The sequence below is a fragment of the Meriones unguiculatus genome, chromosome 18 (genome assembly GCF_030254825.1).
Source record: "Meriones unguiculatus strain TT.TT164.6M chromosome 18, Bangor_MerUng_6.1, whole genome shotgun sequence".
Taxonomy (NCBI): Eukaryota; Metazoa; Chordata; class Mammalia; order Rodentia; family Muridae; genus Meriones; species Meriones unguiculatus.
Window position 1 is genome coordinate 10264770 of NC_083365.1, and position 23034 is coordinate 10287803.

A 23034-nucleotide genomic window follows, 5' to 3' on the forward strand; every position below is an offset into this window, starting at 1 on the left:
GTGTGGGTGCTGGGAACTGAACTTGGGTCTTCTGGAAAAGCCGTCTTTCTAGCCCCTATACCTAAGTTTTAAAAAGGAGAGAAAATCATTTAACTTCTTTCAGACCGTATTCTGTTGCTGGGCAATGGATCCATTTTTGTACGTGATTACTCTTTACTGCCCCTGGGCTGAGCATTAACTTCCACAGTGTGTGTTTGCGACAGAGTCCCCGTCAGTCATGGTAACAAGGATCTGTGGCGTTCCTTGTCTTGCTAGGGCCTTTCCTATTTTCCCTCTTTTCCTACACGAGCCTATTGAATCCTTGGGTGAAATCACACCTCCCTGGTGACTCCTGTGCCTCCCCCCCATCCACACGAATGAGTGCAGAGAGCCAGCTGCTGACCCACCTGATGGTCCCTTTGGGGATTTCGCAGATGGAAGCCTTCTAGCTTGTCCGCCGTCCCACCTCCTACCCCCCTATCTGTCCATGCCCCAAGCCCCAAAGCGACCCTTGCTTCCTAACCTTCTCCTCAGCATTCTGGGAACCTCAGCGTATTTTGCATCTGCCCACTCTCTTCACTGTTACTGCTTTTGGTCCAAGCCCAGCACCGCCTTCCAGAGGAGACAGTGATCTTAACATGTAATATGACCATGCTTGTGTCTTTATTTTTTGGGATTTGTTTACTTTTATTTTTGAGTGCACGAGTGCTTTGCCAACATATATGAATGTGCACCACCACGCCCGTGCCCGGTGCTCTCAGAGGCGAGCAGAGGATGTCAAACTCCCCTGGAACTGGAGTTCCTGGGAATCAAACCCTGGTCCTTTGGAAGAGCAGGCAGTGCTTGACCTAACTGCGGGGCCATCTCCAGCTCCGTGTTTGCTTATTCTATTTCTTGTAACCAGAAGCCAGCCAAGCACGACTTTCTCTTTTCTCAGTGGTGGCTCCCGGGTGCAGGTGAATATCAGGTGTCCGAAAACAGTGCCTGTCAGGCAGCGCGTAGCCAAGGAGGAGCGGGGTTTAGCTCAAGGGTAGACTGCTTAAAATGTACAAGGTCTGCCAGGTGGTGATGGCACGGACCTTTATCCCAGCACTCAGGAGGCAGAGGCAGGTAGATCTCTGAGTTCGAGGCCAGCCTGGTCTACACAGTGAGTTTCAGGACAGCCAAGGCTAGACAGAACAACCTTCCATTTGTAATAACATCTGTTGCCATCTTCTGACATGCAGGCAGAATACTGTATAAATACTAAATAAATACAGCTTGAAAAAAAAAAGTAGCAGGTCTCAGATCTCAGTGCTTTAAAAACAAACACACCTTTTCAGCCTACCTACAGTCTTTTCCTTCCTAAGGCATACATTCCGATAGCTTCACCCCCTTGGGTCTGACCCTCTTTCCGAGGTCTTGTTCTTAGAGGTGGATTATGCTGCTTTACACAGATGTAGATCTGCCAAGAGGAATTCTTCTTGCTAAGTTTAACTGCCATGTTTAATGATTTTTGCAGTATATATGCAGAAGGATGCATGTAATCCTGTGGCATCATGAAATCTCAGTGTCTAGCCCTCAGATCAACACACGGCAAGCTCCTCAGAAGACCCCTACCTGCTTCTGCTTAGTCACTATCAACCACAGAGTGACAACATTTGGAACTCCAACACCTTAGTTCTGCTATTTTCCCCCTTTGTTCTACTGCAAAATTCTAGGTAGAATTTTATACTACTGATGGGATTTTTTTTTTTTTTTTTTAATTTTTAACCCTTCTCAAGGCTGAGTGTGTTAAAGGAGCTCTAGGTTCAAAGAATTCCCCTATGGACTAAAGCCAAGTTTCCCAACCCACATCTGGTTATCAACCTTTGATTTTTGAATGATTCACTGTATGTATTCAATGCTCAGGATACAGTGTCACATAAGGAATGCTGTACACATGTGCCATTACCTCCTACCTGCTTCTTCCTCTCGCTTTCCCTTCCTGATAGTCCCCTTGACAACTTTATAAAGTCTTTCTTTACCTCAGCATTGGAGACATTTTCTGTTTTGCATCTAGCCTGTTTGTTTTTTCTCCCCCAGGCTTCTGTGTGGTTAATTTTATCAACTTGTCTGGGACAAGAGATGGTCAGATAGTATTAAAACCCTATTTCTGGGTGCGGCTAAGTCTGTGAACTTGTTTGCAGAAGAGATTAGAGTTTATATCATTGGCTCAGCCAAGAAACCTGACCTCTGTCAAGTGGGTGGGCACCATCAAATCTACACAGGTAGAAAGAAGAGTCTGAGGCAGAGACTTTGCTTGGGATGGTCATCTGCTGCTGCTCTCAGACATCAGCCTCCCCAGGCTGTTACCCACCAGCTTTTCTGAGCTGGCAGCATGCCCTCTTAGATGTCTGTATCTCTTTGTGTCTTAATGATTCGGTTTCTTTGGTGAACTTGTCCAACACGGTTTCCAGGTCTCCAGGAGCCAAAGAGGTTGACCCCTGTCTTCCTTGTAGCTCACCTTCAGCGGGCTGTTCAAAGAACAGCTCAAGCAAGCACTTGTACACGGGAGTGCTGTGTGGTGGGCTCTGTTTGAAGAATGGGCATGCAGAAGTTTATCTGCCTGGGGGACAGACAAGATCTGTGAGAGAGACATAGAAAATGATGCATTCATTGGTCAGTATGATTTCATTCTAAATGCTAAGTGTAGAGAGAATTCACTTATGTTAACTTGGAGACTTGGCATGTTTCCAGGAGGGGCTAAAGTGAGATGTAATAAAAGAAAACACTCCAGAGAAGTGGGGCCCATCAAGATCTCTTGTAAAAGTATCTTTTATTTGCCTGAAGTAATTGTCCTTGCTTACTGCTAACCTAGGCCTAGCACTGAAAGCTTCTAACTTTCATACAATCCCATCTAGGCCTACAGTGTTTTCAGTCTCTGAGACTTAATGCTGAATAAGCTCACTCTTTCTAGTTCTTTCAGAACTCTGGCTGGCTGGTTCAACTCAGCTGTTCTGGCTCAAATGCCTCTCCAAGCTGATTGATTCAATCTGGCTTCTCTTAGTTTCTCACTGAATAGCTCTGCTTGGCTTCACACTAACTCTAGCAATCTGTTCTAATCTTCTGGCTCCTTCTCATTCTCTGGCTCCTTCAGTCTTTGCCTGTGTCTCGTTTATTTTTTTTGCAACCTGTCTCTGTAAAACTTTCCTGGTAAAAACTACCCCTGAATTCCACCAACAGAACTGCTACCGACTCAACCCCACTGCACTGAATCTCAGCTCTGACTCAGCTCAACTGCCTGAACTGCACTGACTGGACTCAGAGCTCAGCCTGCCCCTGTCTCCTGACTGTTGGGATTAAAGGTGTCTACCACCATACCTGGCCCTAAGCTTTCCTTTACCTGAAACTGGTTCTATACCAGGCTGGCCTTGAGATTTGCTTCGGTCTGTCTCCAAGGATTAAAGCTGTGACTGTATTCCAGCCAGATCACACAGACCTAGAAGGTCTTTGGATGTGGTCTCTTGCCAGAGCAGCCATAGGCCGATCTAAAATTCCTCTACATCCTCCGACCTGAACGAATAAGCCCGTCTTATGTGCCTCCCCACACAATGTTTTTAAAAAAATAAAAAGAGGGGAGTTCAAGTGGGCTGGACAGCAAAGACAAAGAAAACTGACAACAAGTTTTTACTTATTTATTTACTTTTTGTGTGAGGCCAGGTCTCTCTATGTATCCCTGGAATCCCTGTTTGTCCCAGAATGCACCACGCCAGGTTGGCTGTGAGCTCGTCGAGCTCCATCTGCCTCTGCCTCCTGAATGCTGGGATTAAACGAATGTACCTCCATGCTTGGTTAAAAAGGGTTTTGAAGATGGGACCCAGATACAGTTTCTTGGTGTTAGACAGTGCCAGAGGAATAAGAGACTGGGGGAGAAATCCGCAGAAACATGGTGAAGTAGGCGAGGCAGTGGAAGCGCAGCTGCAAAGCCAAATGAGGACGTGAGCTTCCTGACAGGACACAGAGTCCACTGTGCCAAATGCCTCCAGACAGTTCCAGTAAAGAACCCCACATTGTGTAATTTGGGGAACGTGGCTAATTTGCTTGTGCAGTTTCAGAGGAGAAGCAGGGACAGGAGCCAGATTGCCAGTGGGTAATGAGAGGATGGAGCTGCACATGGTGACACGCTCTGGAAGCTGGGCTGAGCAAGGAGTTTATTGCAGGAACTCGGGGTACAGAACTTGGGCTACAAGAGCCTCCTGAGGCAGCTTAGTCAAAGGGACCTTCAGCGGGAAGTGGATTTGTGGGTAAGTGTGTGTATTCAGGTGAGGGAGCACATCTCTTACGATCTATCAGCAGAAAGCCAGAAACACTGTTCCTTGCCTGGAGTAGGAGTGGCGGAGGTGCTTAGGTAGGGAACTGGAAGTCATTTGCAGATAAAAAGGGTCTTTTGTGAAGAAATAAAGGAGCAAGGACTGCAGGATTGATTGGGGAACTCACGAGACACACCTCTTTGCTTTAGCTCAGATCTTTGTGGCTGACTCTGAGCCACAGTGGCCATCACCAGGAAGGAGAGAAGGTGTGGAAGAGACCAAAGGGAAGTAGGCTAGGCCTTAAGCTTTCTGACACAGAAATCCTGTGCCCATTAGTGAGTGCTAGTGTGTGGAAAGAGCCTTAAAACTAATGCTCTGAGTTAGACTTTGATAGACATCGCCAAATCACATTCTAATAAGCGAGTCCATTTCCCTTTTCCTCCACCAGTAATGATGCAATTAATCTCTGTCCATCTGTAGATGAAAATATTAATGACTACATTTTTGTTCCTGCTTGGGGGAGAGGGCCATCAGTCCTCAAAGATCAGTGACCAACTACTGCTCCTCTAGGTCAGCTCTTCTCTGCCTGCCCTGAGGCTGGCTCCTTACCTGCCTAGATAATTTCCCACCTATACATTCATCTCTCTGATCCACATTTTATCTTCTTTGTATGTGCACAGTTGGCTTTCATGCAGATATCTCATCCACTACCCTAGTTACGTCGGGCACTCTGAGGGCATGGGCTTCTGGCACACACAACTGTGTCCTCCTGATGGGCAACCAGGTGTGAGATGCCATTTATTTCATGGCTCACAACAATACAGTGTAATATATATATATTAGTGTAAAAAATATATATATTATATGCTTTAAAACAGAATGAAGGAAAAGGTTGTGTTGGCACATACTTGTTATCCCAGCACTTAGAAGACGGAGGCAAGGGATTGCTCCAAATTCAAGAACAGACAAAACAAAACCAAAAACCAACCTCCCCTGAACTCTCAGCCTTTAAATAAGATTCTGATATATGTTAAAACAGAGATGATTCTTCAAAATATTATCCTAGGTAAAAAAAATGTTAGAAAAGAAAGACCAGAATTATCTGATTCCACTTACAAGACACCTAGAGTAGATAAATTCATGAAGAAAGTAGAACTGTAGTAAACAGGAAATGGGGAAAGGGGGAGAGGCACTTGGCATTTAAATTGTATAGAGTTTCAATCTGTAGATGAAAATCCTGCAGATGGATGGGATGATAGCTGCAAAACAAGAGTGAACTTGAAGATAGTCAGAATTGCTAGCAATGGTCAAAGGGCAAGGCAGGGTTGTGCAAGCTGTAGCCCCCAAAATCAGTAGCAGAAGCAGGTGGATCTCTGACTTCAGAGCCAGCCAATCTAGCAAGTTCCATGCCACTGAGAGCTACGCAGCGAGACCCTGTCTCAAACAAACAACATCAGCCACAACTCCTTTGAACTTAAAACAAATTATATATGATGAGTCTATTCTATGTCTACGATAGACATATCTAAGGAGAGTGTAGATCATGTGACTATCAGGGCTAAAGGATGAGGAGGGGGATGAAACTATAGGCCTCAAAATGCTCCAAAATGAAGTAGTAACTGCTGCATCACTGAATTGTATTTTAGACGGAGAATATTATGCTATGTGAATTGTACACCAACATAAGACAAGAAAGCATGAGATAGGCAGGGAGAGGACTCTGTGACACCCAGAATTCTTACGGGATCACAGTCCTATTGGCCACTTTTCAGCCCAGAGACATGTAGATTGCTATGTAGCCCAGGCTGGGGTCTGACTCTTCATCTTGCCTCAGCCCTCTGAATTTTGAGATTACAGGCTTGTTTTCAACTTTTTACTTTGTTTGTTAATTGAAATTCTGCAACAATGAATAACATTGAACTTGGAAACAAGACAAGACAAGACAAAACAAAACAAAACAAAAAAACCAGTCACTGTCTTCATTTAGAAGGCAAAGACAGTTAATTAGGTCTTTGGGAATTGGAGGCCAGCCTGGTCTACACAGCTCAGTTTAAGCCAGTCGGAGTTATGCAATGAGACCTTGTCTGAAAACAAACAAACAAACAAACAAACAGCAACAACAAAAAGAGACAAAAGTCAGGAAGCAGTCATTTTAGGCAGGGTCTCCCAGAGCTGCCCCAGACTGTTGATGGAGCCTTTCTGGCAGGAAGCCACAGCGAGTGGTGAGCTCTTGGGTCTCTCTCAAGCACTTGCCCAGCTTTAGGTGAAGGGACCTTTCTCCTGTTGCTCACTGTTATCTCTGCAAAATTAAAAACATTGTCCCTGAATTGTCCTGAAGAGATAACTCAAAGTCAGAATTATGGCCGAGATGAGGGCCCAGCAAATGGGGGTGGGGGTGTCAACTGTTTGCTTTTGTATGAGCTAAGAATGTTTTTGAATAGGTGAATCCCAAACTAAAATCTTACCAAAATACTGCACTCTGGAGTTCAGGCTGTACTTCAGCAGTAGAGCACTTACCTAGCATATACATGGACCCGGGTTCCATACCTTGCCTCCCCAAAGAACGAGAATATACTTATTATACTTAATTATTTTGATTGTATTTTGAGTTTCATTAAAAAACAAAACTAACTCCCAAAACTATGATTATTTGTTTTTGGCCCTTGATGCACAAAATATAAAGCAGATATCTTCCTCTTTGGCCTTTTCCAGAAACAGTTTGTTTTATCTAAATGCCAGAGAAATGTTAGAAATAATATTGAAAAGTATGTAGGAAGAAGATGGACTAGCTACAAGCTAAATTACTTCTAAAAAATAACAGCCTGAGCCGGTGGCACACACCTTTAATCCCAGCATTCAGGGAGGCAGAGGTAGGTGGATCTCTGTGAGATCAAGGCCAGCCTGGTCTACAAAGTCCAGGACAGCCAAGGCTACACAGAGAAACCCTCTCTCAAAAAACCAAACCAAACCAACCAACCAACCAACCAAACAAACAAACAAACAAACAAACAAACAGAAAACCCCATGCCTGTGTCTGAGGGAAATTTCAATCAAATTAACCAGGTCTTAAAAACATTCTTCATAGATTCTGTAGATTTGAGTTTGGAGAAGTTAATGAGGTTGGGGTCCAGTATTGCTTGCAATTCTTGTACTAAGAAAGGAAAATAAAAGAGAAAGGAAGTGAAAAGGGAAATCCTAGTATCATTTTTGAATTAATGATGATGATGATAAAAATGCTCATATGTAACCAACCGTGTTGCAGTATTGAGTAAACATTTTGTATTCATTACTGCATTCAGTCCTCATTATAGCTAGGAAAGGCTGAAGTCAGGGTGGCCCTTGACATCAACTCCAGTCTGCTAGCAGTAAAATCCAGAAAGGGGAAAAAAAAAAAAAAAAAAAAGCACGAGATTAGAAAGTCAAGGGTCTTGAATGTTATGCTTTGGGAGGGACTAGATTCTGTTTATTTTTGCTGGGTCATTATTTAGACTAAGGGGCCCTGATGAATTCTCAGAAAGGATGTCAAATGGTCAGCTGTGTTCTGAGATGATAACGAAGATGGCTGTAGGAGGCAACTCTTAGGAGGCTGGAGAGCTAGAGCAAGTGAGAGTCTGTATCTGCTGCCATAGAGTACTTCCCTTGTTCAAGATGACTGCAGGTAACTGAGTGGACACGGAGTCAAAGACAACTTCAGATTTTTTTGATGGCAAAATGAGAACCCAGACAGAAAACACATTTGTGAAAGAATGATGAGTCTAGTAATAGGGATGACTCATACTCATCTCTCTGAACACAGGGGACTGATTAGTCAAGACCCTGAGGTACTAAAAGCCTCAGATACTCAAGTCTTTATGTACAATGTCATACTGTTTGCCTGTAACCTATAGAAACTTCTGTAGTCTATTGTAATTTGCAATGCAAATGCCATGTAAATAATTGTGTACTGTGTAGGAGGGAAAGGGGAAAAAAAGGGAAAGAAAAGTCTGTATATGTTCAGTACAGATGTGCCCTGAATAATCACTTTATTGTCCTGGCACTATCAAATCAGGAATCACTCCAAAGCTTGGGAAGTTTTGTTCCGCAATTGTTTGACTCTGCATACATAGACCCTGTTGTTACAGGCAGTCTATTTATTTATAGTTCTGGAGAACATTTGGGAAGTTGTCTGGTGATGTCAGTCAAAAATGTCTAAAACTTGAGAAATGACTGGCCTGGAAAGAGAGGTAATGGAAGAAGAGGACTGTGAGAAGCAGAGGGCAGGGGGAAAGACTGGGGAGCAAAGGGACATCAAGGGACTCAAGGGCTCTAGAGCCCCATGCCTGAGCATCACTGACTTGGGCAGAGGGGAAGTGTGGGGCAGTTAGAGAGGCTGGGTGGCTTTATCACATAAAAAAACCATTCCAGGAGGCTTTAGTCAATGGAATGTTACTAAGCCAGGGGAAAAAAAAAGGACTGTAAACAGGCAAAAGGATTTGGTACTTAGAAGGTCACAGATGACGTCTGAGAAAGTGGGAGACTGATGGTGCTTAAGTACTGAGTGCTGAGGGTGGGGGAAGAGGCAGGAAGGCAGGCGGGGGCGAGGGGGGGCTGGGGGTGAGGTGTTTTAGGATAGAGGAAAAACTGTAAACGGAGAGTTAGGGAGAGGAGGACAATGAAAATGAAAAAAAAAATCAATGAAATAAAAATGAGAAAAGGGAGAAACGGAAGAGATCAGGGGTTCTGTTCCAGAAGGTTCCACACTGTTTGCTAAGCTGAGCATACAATATCATTATGTTTTAAGGGTGGCTGGAAACTCTGGCATAGAAAGAGTACCTGTGTGTTTCTCTGGTGCTGGTCCCAGAATTATCTTTCATTTTCTTCCGCTTCAGTGAAGATAAAACACTCAATTGGTCTTCCAGAGTTCCTGGATTTACAATTCAACTTACTGCCTTTTAGTTTTTTTTTTAAACAGGGGTCTAAGTAGCCCAGGCTGGCTTCAAATTCCTATTCTTCCTACCTCTGCCTGCAAAATGCTGGGACTACAGGTGCGCACCACCAAGCCTCACTGGTTTTATTTTGGCGTGAGACGATCTAGAGAATTACATATTGATTCTCGAAGACTCGGCTCGTGCGCACTAGCCTACTTTATAAAAATGCCCGTCCTCGCCGGTTCCGGTGTGCCCCCCCCCCCCCATCAGTGTGCCGCCAGTCCTCAAGACTGCCAAGCATAAACAATTCAGGAATAAAATCTGCTCCTTTTTCAGGTGAGGTCAGACCGCGACCCACCGTTCTTTAAGACTCTCAGGAGTTGCCTGGTAAGGGTTTGGTCAGTAAAACAACCGAGACAGTGGCTTCAAGATGGAAGACAGAAGAAAGAGCTGATTATTAGGGGTTTTGTTTGTCTGTTTTGGTGGAGGAAAGGACATAGTTTCTGCAGTGCCTTACAAGTTAGTATCTTTCGATCACCGCCCGCACCATCACCTGGAGACGTACTGGAAACGCAGACTCTGAAGCCACGCTTCCAGTCTCCAGTTTCAGCACCTCTGGGTCTGGTACCCAGTCAGCGAGTCTTCATGACCCTCTGGGCAAGACTGCCCGGCCTACGCGCTACGGGTTTATCGACACGCGGCCTTTGGACTCCACAGCGAGCGCCCATCCAGCAGGCGTCCCCCGGGGGCACTTGAGAGAATCCAGCCTCGCGGGCTGCCCCTCCCACCCCCAGACCCGCTCTCCCGGAACGCAGCCCCAGAGACACGCAGCCCGGCGCCCTCTCCCGCGTCGGCACAGGCTCGGAGGACCTCTCCCCAGTGGGTTCGGGGGCAGACGGCCCAAGCGGACGACCCGCGAACTGCTTTAAAGCGCGTAACCCCGCTGGGCCCAGTGCACCGCACCCCGCTCGCTGTCACCCCGCGGCCGCGGCCGGGCTCGGAGTCCCGCCGGGTGGGAAGGAGGCTGTGCGGGGCAGCGCGGGCCCAGGCCCCCCGGCGGGCCGCGAGCAGGTGTGCGGGGAAGGGTCCGCGGCTCGGCGCCCCGGGGCGCGCGGGCGGAGCCGGGGGTCGGGCGGGGAGGGGCCGGCGCGCGGGGCGGGCGGCTGCGCGGCTCCCGCCCCCGGCCCGCCCCTCCGCGGCGCCATTTTGCAGGCGGCTGCCGCAGGGACCCGAGGCGGCGGCGGGCACTGCGGCGCGAGCGGCGCGAGCGGCGCGATCGGCGGGACGCGAGCCCGGCGAGCTGCAGGCAGGTGAGAGCCGGGCCGCCGCGCCCCACGCCCCGCGCCCCGCGCCGGCCCGGCGGCCGCACCTGCCGGCGGCCCGGGCCGCCCGCCGCGCCCACGAGGCCGGCCCGCGCAGCCCCCGCGCGCTGTCAGCCACCCGCGGCGCGGCCTGCGCCCCACGCCGGCTCGCGCGGCCCGGCCGCCCCGCCGCCCCGCCGCCCCGCCGGCCGCGTCAGGCCGAGCGTCCCCGGCGCTCGCCGGCCGCCGCGCCGGCCGCCCCCGGGACGGCGGCCGTGGGCTCGGGCTGCTGTGTGGCTTGCCGCGCGCCCCTCCCCAGGTGCCGCGTCCCGCATCCCCGCGCCCGGGGACTCGGGGTCATTCCGAGGGGCGGGGGATGGTGGTGCGGTCTCCAGGCTGGCGTCCTTTCCCCTCCGCGGAGGCGACACCGAGTAATTTTAGATGCTGCGGCTCCAGCCCCGCGACCTTTCCCGCTGGCCTGCCCCCCGGGGGGCCCGGGTCGCCCCGTCGCCTTCGCTCTTGACGGAGAAATTGACATTGGAGTGTGATAACTTGAAGGGGAAGAATTGTCTCCGCCGTTTGGCCGGAGACGTCCCGTTAGAGGGTAGCCTGTGGGAACTCGGCCCTCATTCAGGGTTGAGGGTCTTCCAGCGGGTCTGATGGGGAACTGCTGATTGTCAGCGCCAAGGGTAAGTGAGGGCGAGTGCCGCGGGAAGAAAGTTACCTTTTTGAGGCTTCCTGGGGCTGTGGCAGTGGCAGGAGTTGTTAGTCTGATTTTGGCAGCGCTGGGAGACGGGACGAGGAAGATGCTGTCTCTTTTGACGTTTGGGTCCTCTAGGCGAAGGCGGCCAGAGGAGTGTGAGGATCTGTGAGTTGAGTGAGTCCTGAGACAACCTGGCTTGAGCTGTCATTAACTGGCCATGTGACTTCCCTCAGGCAGTTTCCTCCTTTCTAAAGGCTAGACTAGAACCAAGGTGGCTAAAGCCTCTCTCTGTTTTGTATCTGAGTGCTCTTGGGCTCAGGCCTCACCTGTTCCATTTCTGTGCATCTGCCTCTCATCTTAACGTGTGACTTTGCCGGCCTGTTCCTTTAAGGTGTTGACTCAGGTGAAGTTTATGAGAGGCCTTTACCTCTCAGAAGTTCATGATTCTGTACTGGGTTATAGTTGACTTATCAGGGTCACTTTGGAATGCAGAACTCTTTACGCTTAACTCATTCAGAAGTTAATAGCTTTGGGCACTTGAGGCTGAGCGGTGGGTTAGCTCTCAAGACACACCTGCTAGTTATAAGGAGACCCGAGACACTGAGACGTGAGGTGTCTGCCTTCTAGACAGCAGCCTTTGCTTAACTGTTAACTGGTTCTTCCATTTTATACCAGGGCCTTCCAACCCCCACCCCACCCCCTTTTTCTTATTCAGGGAGGTAATTTTTTGTAAGGGAGTAGTTGCTTTCCTGGCGGTGTCTGCACTCTGGAGGCAGAGGCAGGTGGATCTCTTGAGTTCAAGGCCAGCCTGGTATACCAAGTGAGTTCCAGGACAGCCAGAGCTACAGAGAGAAACCCTGTCTTACCACCACCCCCCCCCAAAAAAAAAGAAAGAATGAAAGAAAATGGGTGCTTGTAGTGGCGTTTTTTTTTTTTGTTGTTGTTTTGTTTTTTTTTTTTTCTTTTTGGCCTAGCTGACCTGAAACTTGCTCCAGGCTGGCCTCAAACTCACCTAAGAGCTTCTAAGTCCCAGATTAAAGTTGTGACCCCTCCTTGTTCCAGACAATTGTCTCGTTCTTAGTTTTCTGACCGAGGCACATTCTGCTGAGATTAAACCTCTGCTGAAAACGATTAAGCTGGGTGTGTGATGTAAATGTGTATGTAATCTCAGCAACTCAGCCAAGCTGGTGGAGATGGGAAGCCGACGAGGTCTAAGCCTGCACGGGATGAAAGGCCAGACCCAGCCTTGTAGAACAACACAGAGCATGTAGTTATTTACTTATTTGCTTATTTTGAGACAGGATCTTGCTATGTAGCCTCGGCTGGCCTGGGACTCAGAGATTGCCACATCCCAGCACAGGGACTAAAGGTGTCTTCCACCATGTTCAGCAAGAAAGTAAAAAAAATGCTTATGGAAGTAGTTAACTAGAGGGCCGGAGAGATGGCACAGCAGGTAAGATCACTGCTCTTTTTTACAGGATCTGGGTTTGCGTCCCAGAGCCCACGTGTCTCACAGTCATCTTTAATGCCAGTCCCAGGGGATCTAGTGCCCTCTTCTGGCCTCTGGTATGAACATTGCACACACATGCAAACACGCTCAGAGATATCACCCACATTAAAAAAGTACATGATGGGGTTGGAGAAATGATTTGCTAAGAGGTTAAGAGCACTGGCTGCTCTTCCAGAGGTCCCGAGTTCAATTCCCAATAACCACATGGTGGCTCACAACCATCTATAATGAGCTCTGGTGCCCTCTGCTGGCCTGCAGGCAGACACTATATGTAATAAATAAATAAATCTTTGAAAAAAAGTATTTGAACCAATATGACTGTTCAAGTGTGAGCTGAAAAGGAGGACACCAACGGACACGCCAGAGTGGATGGGGAAAAGCACACAAGGCCTCAACCTACACAATGTACTATAGGCAGTGAGGAAAGCTGGGAGTGGGGGAGGCGGGCTTCCCCAGGGAAGAGTGTACCCGTTGATTGTCTAGGACCAAATGGTCAGACCTGAAAAGACACAAGTAACTGAACAGGTTGCATGTAGGAACGTGCGTGTGCGTGTGCGTGCGCAATAATAACTAGTGAGGAAAGAAGCCATTGATTTGAAGGAAATCAGGGAGGGATATATGGGAGGGCTGGGAGGGAGGAAAGGGAAAGGAGAAATACAATCTCAAAAAGGAAAAAAAAAAAAAACCTTGATTAGTGGATTGTTTAGGTAGTTTTTATGCCATGTTGCCTGCCTCATTTGTATAGCAGTCTAGTAGACTTAATATTTTAGGAATAAGTGCTGGATGATGGTGGTGCACACCTTTAATCCCAGTGCTCAGGGAGGCAGAGGCAGGGGAATCTCCGTGAGTTTGAGGCCAACCTGGTCTACGTGGTAAGTTCCATGAGAAACCCTGTCTCAGAAAAACAAAAATAATCAAACAACAACAACAACAAAACCACAACCAAACATTTTAGGAATAAGCCATATATATATATATATATATATATATATATATATATATATATACACACACATACACATACAGTGTTCTGCCTGCATGTGTACATGCACACCAGAAGAGGGCGCCAGATCTCACTTTAGATGAGTTATAAGCCACTATGTGGTTGCTGGGAATTGAACTCAGGACCTTTCTCCAGCCATTTCTCCAGCCCGGGAATAAACTTTTGTCCCAAGGGTAAGCTTGTGTAGCCTGTCCCCAATCCACTCACCCATACTTCTATTAATTAGGTGCCAGCTGCTACTGAACAAACCATTCTTAAATTAAACTAATGTACACAAGAGGTTTAAGGTTTAGTTTATTGGTTATGGGATGTACCGAGTCAGCTGTTGTCACGCTCTTTTTCTGTGTTTCTAAAGAATCCTGGGCTCCATTTGGGGTTCTGGATTTGATCCCACTGCTGGTTTAAGGAGTTTTCTCATTTTGGTTAAGAAAATTAAGTCACCACTAGTAATTTGTCTTTACACGTCACTTTGAGCATGTAAGTGTAAGCTTTGAAAACCTTATTTTACTTACTTTCATGCTTTATGTTTTTCAAGACAGGGTTTCTCTGTGTATCCTTGGCTGTCCTGGAACTCACTGTGTAGCCCAGGCTGGCCTCTGCCTTGAGTGCTAGGATTAAAGGCAAGTGCCACCACTGCCCGGCTTACTCATTTAAGCCTTCCCCAACTGTTTACAGGTCTTACTTCCCAGAGTTCTTGGTCCCTCATTAATTTTTTTTTCACCCTGCTGCTCTACTGATCTCTGCTCAGAAGGTGTGTGGGAGGGGTGGTGTCTGGGTTTCATTTAATTCTGTCATTCTTGCTCCTGGTTAAGCCTGTATTACTGCCTCTAGGTTTAAAGGAGCCCTTTGTGCACTCTCTGGTATTCTTATCATTGTCCTGGCTTCGCTATTTCCATCCTGTCGCAGGTTCTAGGTTGTTGGCGACTTGATAATTAAGGCCTGCTTTCAGCTTGTACCTTTCAAGGGCCTTCACTATTTATCTTGACGTTGAATCTTGCTGGGTTGCCCAGGCTGGCCTCAAAGTTCTAGGCTTAAAGGACTCTCCCCTCTAAGTTTCCCTTTAGCTGATCCCCAGGTAAATGGGCTTTCAGTCACTTATATTCAATAGGTTATTTGAGGGCAACACTCCCAGTGGTCAGATGCTGTAGATCCATTTTTCTGTCCAAATGGATAGTTTCATGGTACTTGGGTTTCTGAGTATGGCACTCTCTTGTGGGGGAGGCAGAAAATAGGATTTCCAAAGAATCTTACAAGGCGTGGGAAATGTGGCAGTGTGGGGACGGGAGCAGAAAGGACAGGGGGGCTGTGAGCTTGTGCTCACACTACTATCACAAAATGCCTTAGTTTGGAAGGATTTATTTCTCACAGTTCTGGAGTCCAGGAGGTCCAGGGTCAGGGTTGTGGCTAACTGAGTGCTGTCTGTCTGTCTATAGGCAGTCACTTTCTCATTGAGTGCTTACATGACCTTTTCTCAATGTCTTCTCTCTCTTCCTCCCACTCCAATTCTAAGAATTGAACCCAGGCCTGTGTGCACTGTACCTCTAAGTTACACAACAGCCCTTTTCTTATAATCTTATTAGATTAATCTCCTTTATGATAAGACCCCATTTAACCTTAATTATCAACTAAAAGCTTTCCCTCCGAATTTGAGCACATTGTATGTATGGGTTAGGACCTTGGTGTATGGATTTGGTTGGGAGAGTGAAGCAGTTCATTCCACAGAATATGAAGCACAGAATATGGATGGGTTTATCTTTAATTTTCATGCTGGGGATTGAACCTATGGCTTTGGCATGTTAAACACGTGTTCTACTACAGAGCTACCCTCCTAGCCCTGAGTCCACTCGTAACAAGGGCACTTAGTTTAGCCATTGCTGGTTGAGAATGGGTGTGGGTAGGGTAGTGCTGAGGTGCTGGGTAGGTCAAAGCATGGTTATGTACTGTGGGGAGACAGTGAGAAGTGATTGGATTCAGAGAGACGGAGGGCGTATAGGTGGAAGAGTGTCATGGAGGAAGATGGAAAGACCCAGGCTTCTCACCTGACACCTGGAATGAAAGGTGCCCGCCAGGCAGGTGTGGGTTGTGTGAAGCTGTGCACCAACCTGTCACACCCAAGTGGGCTGTGAGGCTGGTGGGATTGCCTCCTTTCTGCAAATGTAAACCTTGGTATCTTCTTAGTGCCCTTAATGTAATTCTCTCTCTCTTAGTCTAGGCAGTCTCTCTCCCTCCTGGGAGGTTGACTCCATGAAGGAGAGTAACTTTTCCTAGTGCCTGGTCAGGAACACGCCCCTCACCCACAGCTTCCTCTCAGAGTCCAGGCTTCTGTCTGTTCTCCCGTGCAGTATGTCCTCTGTGTGCGTGTGTGCATGCACGTCTGCCCATACACAAGTATGAAACAGGACAACCTTGAGTGCTGTTCCTCAGGTATTGCCCACACTTTTTACATAGTTTTTTTGAGATTGTATTTATTTTTGTTTTGGGTGGATAGGGGTCTTGCCAAGATGTATATCTACACATGCAGAGTTCATGGAGGCCAAAAGAAGGCATCAGATTCCCTGGGACTGGAGTTGCCGATGATTGAGAGCTGCCATGTGGGTGCAGGACATTGAACCTGGGTCCTCTGCAAGAACAGCCAGTTCTCTTAAGCACTGAGCCATCTTCCCCCCCACCCCGAGAGTATGTTTTGCTGGCTGAGAGTGGGATAGGAGTGTAAGTTGTTTCTTCCCTGGGTTTGGGCGTGATAGGCACTGTTTTGACCCAAGGTTCTCCTGACCGCTTCTGCTCTTAGAGACATCTCTGCCGGGGAAGGGGTTAGGAGCCATGTGAATGCTGAGAATTGAACCTTTGTCTTCTGGAAGAGCAGACCATGCCCTTAACTACCCCGCCATCTCTTCAGCCCCTATTTATTTCTTACTGGGACCAGGTCACACTGACTTGGAACTGACCTGGTAGGCTAGGATGACTGGCCATCCAGCCCCAGGAAACCACCTGCTTGTGCTGTCTCCCTAGCCTGGCCATTTTTGCTGTTGTTATAATATGCTTGTGAATCTTACATTTTTGATCCTCCCGTTTTTGCAATTGAAAGTGAAAACAGCTAAGTGAGATTCTCCTCTCCGTAGGAACCCATGTAAGCAGTAAAGGGGACCCTGGAAGGCTGAGACAGCCAGCCCATGAAGTGGGGCCAGTGGAATGATGTTCGTGCTAATAGGTGTGGATGGTGTTCTGGGCATTTGAGGTCAGTGGTGCTAGTGTGAAAACCTGCAGAATGAGTCTGATAAAGTTTGATTCATATTGCTAAGGTAACTAATAGGTTGGAATTCTTAGAGGGCCCTTAGAACTCTCGGTACCTAATGATAGAACTTCATTTCCAGATCTTGTTCCTGGTGGTATGAAGAGGGCAGAGAAGCCAGTAGCTAGTGTGTGCTGGGTGCTCTGCCCAACACTAATTGTGCCACTATTGTAATTTAGACACAGCCCGGTGGAGGTAACCTCCCATTTTGAAGTAGGCAATGCCTAGGTTTGGAGGTTTCAGCCACTTGTTCATGGTCATAGTGTCACTAGATAGCTAGTCAGTTGCCAAAAACTCAAAAATTAGACTGTAATCCTGCTGTGCCTTTTTGGTCTCAGATGTTTGTCAAGGGCTTGAGCTTGGAGGTAGGGTTTGGCTGGGGAGGGGGAACAGCACTGATAGAAAACTACCGGTGAGCAGAGAGGAAGGTGAAGAGGACTGAGGTACACAGTACAGAGGAGAGTGGCTAATTGTGTGATACAGGAAGTCAGCGTACCCTTGACTCCATCCTGGTGGAAGGTCACCAGAAGATGCCTGCAAAGGGGGCCTTGTTTAGATGTACATTCTGGAAGACTGAGTGGGCCGGGAGGGTGGAGGGGGGATCTTCTCTTGCCTCTTTAATTCTAAGGTTGCCTGTTATGTACCTCAGCTTGGACTCCTTTTGTTAGTATGGGAATTATCCATGACACTTCCCACACAAAAACCACTCCTGTTTTGTTTTTAAACTGTTTGCTCAAATAAATAATACATGATTTATTGACTTAATTAAAATTGATTAATTATTTTTTTCTTTTCTTTTGTTTTGTGTTTTGAGATAGGGTTTCTTTGTGTAGCACTGGCTGCCCTGGAACTCAGATCTCTGTAGACCAGGCTGGCCTCGAACTCACAGAGATCCACTTTGCCTCTGCTTCTCAAGTGCTGGGATTAAAGGTGTGGGCCATCACCTGGCTTTCGCTCTCTAGCTTTTCTGATATAGCTTCACAGTATATTCCACAAAAAGGTGATGTGGGGGAGTATGAGTGTGCCCAAGTCTGAGACTTTTCCTTCAAGTCTTGTTTTATCTAAAAACCAGCGTGAACTGTTTTCAGATCTTTTGTATAGTTTCTCTGCACCCAGGATCTCATAAATATTACCTCATATTTTCTCTTGGTTTTTGAAGTTTGTAATTAATCAGATATTTGTGTTGGAGTGGAAAGGACTATCTCCCCTCTAGTTTATTTTTTTTCTGTCACCATCCCATGTTCTAAGTACTTGGAGCTGCCATGAATTGCACTGTTCTATCCCTCTTTCTATTCTTTTGCCTAACTGCCTCTGTGCAATGTCTTCCTGTGCCTTCCTCCTCTGTTAAAGTCATTAAGCACTTATTTATTACTGTGTGCATGCACATTTGTCACAGGTGTATGTGTGGCCAGAGGACAGCTTGAAGGAATTGGTGCTTTCCACCATTGGGTCCTAGGGATCAGGTTCAGGTTGGCAGGCTTGCTGGCAAGTGCCTTCACAACATGCTAACCCATCTTACCAGACCTTTTCTTTTCTTCCTATAAGATTTATGTATTTATTATTTATACAGTATTCTGCCTGCATGTGTACCTGTGCACCAGATTTCACTACAGATGGTTATGAGCCACCATATTGTTGCTGGGAATTGAACTTAGGACTGTTGGGAAGAACAGCCAGTGCTCTTAACCTCTAAGCCACCTCTCCAGCCGCAGACCTCTTTTTTTGAGAAAGGGTCTTCTGTAGCCCAAGTTAGCCTGTGACGCTGAGATTGATCTATAACATCTGAGTCTGCTGCTTCTTCAGAGTGCTAGAATTGCAGGCATGGGTACCTTGCACAGGTTTTGTTTGTTTGTTTTTTTATTAATTATTTTTTTAAAAAAATCTTATTTCATGTGTATTAGTATGAAGGTATCAGATCCCTTAGAATTGGGATATTGTGAGCTGCCATGTGGGTGCTGGGAATTGAACCCAGGTCCTTTGGAAGGCAGACAGTACTCTTAACCACTGAGCCATACCTCCAGCCCTGTTTGTATTTTAAATGAGTACTTCATGGTAGGCTGAGCTACATGCCTCAAGTATGTGACTGTCCTTCCTTCCTTCCTTCCTTCCTTCCTTCCTTCCTTCCTTCCTTCCTTCCTTCCTTCCTTCTCTTGCAATCAAGTGTTTTTCAATCTAGGATTTCAAAACAGTTTAAATGTAAGCATTTAAGTTAATTTGGGGAGTTTTTTCAACTCGCGAATGCGCCTGCGTGCGTGTGTGCGTGCATGTCTAGGTATTGAACCCAAGCCTACCCCCAAGCATCTTTAATGTTGACTTCTTTTCCTGAACAGAGCATAGTTTCTTTACTTTTAATGACAAGGTGAGTAGATTACTGTTTATTGTCTTATTTAAATTTTTTTTTTTGGTCTTTTTGTTATTTTGTCTTTTTTTTTTTTTCCAGAGCTGAGGACCGAACCCAGGGCCTTGCGCTTGCTAGGCAAGCGCTCTACCACTGAGCTAAATCCCCAACCCCTATTTAAATTTTTTAAATTTAATTTTATACATATGGGTATTTTCCCTATAGGAATGTGTGCCACATGCATGCAGTACCTGTGGAGGCTGGAAGGGGGTTGTTGGATCCCCTAGAACTGGGGTTACAGTTGGGAACTGCCATGTGGGTGCTGGGAATTGAACCTGGATCCTTTTGAAGACATGCGAGTGCTCTTAGCCATTGAGACATCTCTCTAGCCCCATATTTAAATATTTTTGCTGGGAAGGATAGCCCACGCCTGTAATTCCAGTACTCGGGCGGCCGAGCCTTAGGCCTGATAATATGGTTCAAAGCCAACTTGAATTACATGGTCCTTACCTGAAAACAAAACATAACGGGCGCCTCTGCTGCTCTGCTGTGGAGCTGGCCCTGGCCCTGCAGCCCTGGGCAGAACTGGCTATGTCTGCCAGTTCTCTGCTCTCACATGGTTCTAGGATTGAGCTCAGGTTAGGGAGCTCAGCTGCAAGTGACTTCATCCCTGAGCTCCTAGTGTCTCAAAGAAAGCTGGTAGGATCTGGTCACTACAGTAGTTCTGCAAGTTCACCCTCCCTGTTGGTTTGAGGATGACCTTATATTTCTTCCCAGGAGATATTGGATGAGTTGTATTTCTCTTTCAGGTCCATCCCAGGGCTTTCCATGCCATTATATTGTATATATCTTCTTGCCCTTTTCTGTCATTCTTTGAAAATGTTCTCTTCCTCAGAGAAGTTTTACAGGTTTTGTTTTTTCCCATAAACAAAACAAAACAAAACCCCCAAACCAAAAGTGTGTCATTTCCATGTGGAGATAGACTGAGTCCGTACCCAGCACAGGCTCCCCTCTTCTCCTTTTCAACTAGGTCACCCACCTCGCTGCTGAGGCTCACTGTCCTTTCTGAATCCCTTGTGAGTTACTGCGATGTGTGTGCTCCTTCCCCACTACCTGTATCTAGGGCCCACTGTAGGTGCTCTTGCAGGGCTGCGAGTTGGTTGGGAATAGAAAGCTCTTCTAATTTCTAAGCCCTTTGCTTTTGCCTGGTCAGTGGGCTGGGCAGGGAGTCTGTTATAATAATAGCCGTGACAGTCAAATACAGGTTGAATTTACTTGCTCAGTACTGACTTAGGTGGATGTACCAAATGTTTTCAACTCTTTTTAAAATTTCTTGTCACATTTGAAATCTCACACTTTTATTTCTTTCAGTGTCCATCAACTCCTAAAATACATTTTCCAGATTGGGTTTTGACTGGCCCACTTTTCAACAATATTGTATCATTGTGCATCTCATATGAAAGTCCTACATGAGCTTGGGTTGTCTTATACTCTCTCCCCGATTGAACTATGTTAAGATTTATTTCTGGGGTCTCTTATATTCCATCTGTCTGTCTGTCTGTCTGTCTATCTATCTGTCCCTCCTTATGCTGACAGTGGGTGTGTCCTTATACCACCCTGTCTGAATCACCATTACATTCTGTTCAGTCTCGAGGCTGGAAAAAAGAAGCCTCTGGTTTTGTTCTTTTGCTATTCTTGGACCTGTTTATTTTTATGGGAGTTTTGGGCTCCGTCTGCTAGCTTTTGCCAAAAGGCAGATGGGATTTTGATAGTGATTGCATGGAATTAGTAGATCAGATTTAGTAGTAGTATCAAGAATTACTTAAAAAAATTTATTTTAAAGGGGGCTGGAGAGATGGCTCAGTGGTTAAGTGCACTGGTTGCCCTTGCAGAGGTCCTGAGTTTAATTCCCAGCAACCAGATGACGTTTATGGCAGCCGTTTATGATGTGATCTGATTCCCTTTTCTGGCATGCAATTGTACATGCAGATGGAGCACTCATATACATAAAAGTAAATTACTTTAAAAAATGCTAAACAAAAATAAAAAGTCTGAAAAATTGCTGACTCCTGCCATTGGTGTATCTCTGCCCCCTCCCCCCCCAGTCACCCTATGGATTATTTATTATCTGTTTGAAAAAAGATTCTTGAAACCAGTGGTTTCACCTTAAAAGTAAACTGAAATCACCTGGTCTCACTCTAGAATCTAAGATGTAGTTTCAGCATTCCATAGAGTATTGGAGTTTTAAAGATTTTTTTTTTTTCCAGGCAATTTTATTATGTAGCTACGGTTGAGAACCAGTGCTTTAAAACTCAGACGTGTATCACTTTTATAGCTCTAGCAGAGTTAATTCATCAGGATTGGAGGAAAGCACACGTTACTAACTCTAGAGCCCTCTTTCTTTGTGTGGATTTGATGTCTGCCTTGTTTGCTATTTCTTAATTTAGTGTGGCCCCTAACATTGCAGACTTAATTCTCCTGATAGTTTTGCAAATTGACCTCTCAAGGGTAGGTAGAGTTGTCGTTGTTGGTCTGTGTAGAGAGCAGAGATGGAGCAGCCCCTGGAGGGTATCATTTTTCAGAAATCTGACTGTCTACCTTTCCCCCTTTTTGTAATCAGAAATGGATTGAAAAAATATGCTGGCAGCTTACAGCTATTTTTAGGAATGTCATAGAGAACACTGAAGCCATTCTGGGGTCAGAATTACTGGAGAGCTCTCTGGAAGTGAGATTTTGTCCTGCTTTGTGATAATGCAATGTGAGGCTTCTGGTGAGGAAGCTCACTGCTTTTACTCACTGAATTCTCAGGGTTGTTATATATGAAAGTAAAAATTCTGTGTATGTGTATAAATGCACACATTATGTACAGCTTTCAACACAGATTAGAAGGGCTTTTAAAGCTTCTCTAGGCTCCATGGGTAAAGATGCTCGCCACCAAGCTGATGTCCTGAGTTCCACCTCTGTGGCCCTCAGGATGGAAGGAGAAGTTGTTCCTCACCTCTACATGCATGTCAAGGTGTGGGCCCCCCTCTAATAAAGAAATACAAGTGGAGTAGCAAACCATGTGACGGAGTCACTAAACATTTCTTTTTTTTTTAATAATTTTATTTACTTATTTAATTTTTTTGAGACAAGTTTTTTTTTTAAAGATTTATTTAGTTATTATTTATACAGTATGTAGTACTCTGCCTGCATGTGTGCCTGTAAGCCAGAAAGAGGGCACCAGATCACATTATAGATGGCTGTGAGCCACCATGCGGTTGCTGGGAATTGAACTCAGGACCTTTGGAAGAACAGCAAGTGCTCTTAACCTCTGAGCCATATCTCCAGCCCCCCCACTAAATATTTCTTTAAAACTTGATCTTTGGGAGCTGGAGAGATGGCTCAGAGGTTAAGAGCATTGTCTGCTCTTCCAAAGGACCTGAGTTCAATTCCTAGCACCCTCATGGCAGCTCACAACTGTTTGTAACTCCAGTTCAAAGGGATCTGACACTTTCACACTGATGCACATAAAGTTAAATAAATTATTAAAAAAAAAACTTAATCTTTAACAACTTATTTGTCTGGAATATATCACATTTTACATGAAAAATCCTTCTGTTGAGTCTTCAAGCTTCTGAGCTCCCCTCTCCCCCGCTTTTGTCTTGCTGTGGTGAATACAATGGGGATTAGACCTTTATGTAAATCTTGGTGCATTTTTCTGGTTATTTAAATTTTTGAAAGGGGCATCATT

At 46.2% G+C, this 23034-nt stretch overlaps 1 protein-coding gene across 6 annotated transcripts in view; it reads left to right on the top strand.

Annotated features, from left to right (window-relative positions):
• Positions 1-9559: 9559 nt before the first annotated feature.
• Slc23a2 (solute carrier family 23 member 2) overlaps positions 9560-23034 on the top strand; it is a 91704-nt gene continuing 78229 nt past the window's right edge. For 3 of the 6 annotated variants that reach the window (XR_009587477.1, XM_060371993.1, XM_060371999.1), the window contains exon 1: positions 10357-10467. The gene's annotated coding sequence lies outside the window, so the exon portion shown is untranslated. Of the gene's footprint in view, positions 10229-10356; positions 10468-10955; positions 11148-12462; positions 12615-23034 lie in introns of those variants that run through there. The other 3 variants (XM_060371996.1, XM_060371998.1, XM_060371997.1) reach the window with 3 other exon arrangements.